We start from the raw sequence: 3613 nt of genomic DNA on the forward strand, positions 1-3613 counted from the left end.
GTCAATAGTGCGTTTACAGTGTGTTAATAGTGCGTTCACAGTATATTGCGTTTACAGTGTGTAAATATTTTGTTAACAGTGTGTTAATAGTGCGTTTACAGTGTGTTAATAGTGTGTTCACAGTGTGTTAATAGTGCGTTTACAGTGTATTAGTAGTGTGTTCACAGTGTGTCAATAGTGCGTTTACAGTGTGTTAATAGTGCGTTCACAGTATAGTGCGTTTACAGTGTGTTAATATTGTGTTTACAGTGTGTTAATAGTGTGTTCACAATGTGTTAGTAGTGCGTTTACAGTGTGTCAATAGTAGGTTTACGGTGTGTTAATAGTGCGTTCACAGTATAGTGCGTTTACAGTATATTGCGTTTACAGTGTGTTAATAGTGTGTTCACAATATGTTAGTGGTGCGTTTACAGTGTGTCAATAGTGCGTTTACAGTGTGTTAATAGTGCGTTTACAGTGTGTACAGTGTGTTGACAGTGTTGTGTGTTGAAGTATTTTCAAAGTGTGTTCATAGTGTGTAGACAGTGCGATCATATTGTGTTGAAAGTGTTTTCACAGTGTATACACATTGTGTTCAAAATGTTTTTGCAGTGTGCTGATGTCCACAGTATGCCCACTGTGCATGTGTTCATAGAATTTGTTCAGGGCATGTGAATGTGGTTATATACAGTGTGTTTTCAGGGTGTGTTTGCAGCGTGACCCCTCCTCTTTTGTTGTAATAAGCTCATATGTAACAGCGCAAAAATAATTTCACGCTGTGGGGCATTTTTAGTGTGAGTGATTATTGTGTGTGTACAGATTGGAGTCTGAATTGAGATTCACAGTTTTTATCTGTTTTAGCATTTGAACGGTGCCCCTACAGGAAAGAACACATTGTCTCACAGTGTGTTCACATTGTGGACTATGTGAAAATATTATTCACACTGAAATTCAACAGTGTAAAGATATTTTCACACTGAGAACACCTCGACGATGGGATTGTTCACAGTGTGTTCACATGGTTGACTATGTGAATATGTGATTCACACTGTTGAAATGCTCAAATTCAACATGAAGATATTTTCACACTGTGGACACCCCAACAGTTCACAGCGTGTTCTCAACAGTGTAAAGATGATCTCACATTGTATTCCACACTGTGAACACACTGTGGCTCATTCTGCTGGACACTGTGGTCTATCCTGCAGGGTGTAAGACAATTTCATACCGTGTACCACAGTGTGAACATACTGTGAACACACTGTAGAACCAAAAAGTTACCATCACTTGGTTGGACCCATGGTGGGACATTGTTATAATTTCTAGTATGGACTGGGTGTGCTCTGTTCAACAATCTATTCAAATTTAATACCTCAGTCACATTTGCTCTACGGTGGCCGTAAATAGCGAATCAAAAACAGCCGTCTTATTCATTTTTATTCAAACCTATATATGTAGCCCGTATGTAGCTGGTACAAAAAATGTTAAAACGGCTGTTTTCGACTGGCCGTACGGCGGCCGTGGGGCAAATGTGACCAGAGTATGATAGTTTAGTATTAGAGTATTTAGGGGCATGGCAGTCTTTTATATAATTTTCTTTTTTTTGCTTGAATTTTCGAAATTCTTAAATTGCACTTTCGTGATTTTGTATTCATATTTTATCGTAAAAAGATTTGAAATTTACATAACATTTCGATAAAAAAGACTAATTCCGTGATTATATAAAAAAAAATGGTCAGGATCCAGGGTTAGGATATTTACATACATATTGTCAGCTGAGAATCAGAAGGGTACTATTGCAGGGCAAAGATGTTCAATTGAGAACCAGAAGGACGCTGTTACCGTTGACTTTGCACAGCAACAGCAATGGAACATTTTCTTTTGATAATAATACTACTAATAATGAAGATAATAATAATGATGATGATGATAATAGTGAATAATAATGATGATGATAATGCTAATAATAAAAATAATAATAATAACAATAATAATGATAATTATTATTGAAGATTTTAATCAATGTTTTTACTTTTTATAATGCCACACAGCAAAAACTGAGGTGTTAACCGGTGTACATAGAGGACCACACCAGTTATTTTACACCGGTGTTAAATTGGTGGTGTTAGTTTTACACCTATAGGATATTACAACACCTATGGTTGTTACAATTACACTCTTTGGTGTTATGTTCAATCTCTAGGGTGTTATTTTAACACCTCAGGGTGTGGTCCTCTATTAACACCAATTGGTGTCAGTTAACACCACAGTTTTAACAGTGCACATTTTCATTGTCACCCCCTTCCTTGTGTTGCAATGAAGGTTGTACATTTTTATCATCAAACTTGCTGCTGTACATCGTATTCCAATTTTACTATTTGATTTGTGCAATAAATGTGATGAAAATAAAAATCAAATTAATACATAATTTTGTCAAATGAAAGACGTATATTCTCTCTAAAAAAATTACATGGAGGGGAGTAAAGCCAGAGAGGGAGGGGGGAAGATAATGGGGGGGGGGGGTGGTGACCTCGATGGGGCTATTAGGCTATTGTTGTTTTTCTTAGGGGGCGATAAACAGATAATGTTTTTGTAAACGGAACGGAAATACTAATAATGGAACGCCGTATAGGCCTAGTATTTTAAAAAAAATAAAATTCTTGTGAAAAACAAGCAAAACACATCGAGTGATTGACTTCATTGGCTTCCTTTTTTGCATAAGGACCAGGACTTCTGTTTATGTGTTGTGTTTAAAATACACGAAGGGGGGGGGGGAATAACCTTTTATTTTATACCGATTTTGAAGAATTATGTTAAGGGCTTGCTTGTTTTTTGTCCATATATTTAAAAAATAATTCTTTGATTGTATTTTTTTTCTTATAATTATCTATTTTTAACTTGACAAATGTCGCCATATGAAAATCGAAAGTTAGATACCAAGAAAGTTACCGTACACTGGACAGCCAGGGGGTGGGGGCAAATTTTTATCTTCTGATTTTCATATGATTCTGGAAAAACACATTAAATTGATGAATGAGTGCAGCTGCCTCTGGTGAAAGGTCCTGACCTTATCTGTCCATCGAAGATTGAAGTCTCATATGAGGAGCACTATACACACCAACATACACAGCAACACAGATACAACAACCTCCTCCTCTCGCAGCCATTCATTTTGCCAAAAAAAAAATGTTGTCGACAAGAACAGACGGCGTTAGCAATACTTATTCGTCAAATCTTCCCATAAAGAAACAGCATCGTCGGTAAGGAACAAGCAAACAATGTTCTCATTGTTCTATGTTACTTCTTATGAAGTGAAATTCTGAATAAGATTTCCTATGTGTCTTAAGTTTCATGAGTCGTGTGAGTGGGATAGTAATTTTATTTTCTGTTTTTTTTTAAAGAGATATTGCCCTTTTCCGTGCCCCCTGTCCACTTTCAACTTCTCTCCGCCGCCCATGTGTAAGCCTAGTGATTGTAAATTCAGATGTTCAAATAAGACCCCCCCTTCGAGTTTTTACATCATAAACGCTAGAAGAAAAATATAATCCCTCATTTTCTAAATTTCATGTGTAACTTGGCAGGCGCAAGGCCAGGAAGGAAGCTAGGACATAAAATGCTGTGCCGCCCTCTGTTG

The sequence above is a fragment of the Lytechinus variegatus genome, chromosome 9, assembly GCF_018143015.1.
Source record: "Lytechinus variegatus isolate NC3 chromosome 9, Lvar_3.0, whole genome shotgun sequence".
Taxonomy (NCBI): Eukaryota; Metazoa; Echinodermata; class Echinoidea; order Temnopleuroida; family Toxopneustidae; genus Lytechinus; species Lytechinus variegatus.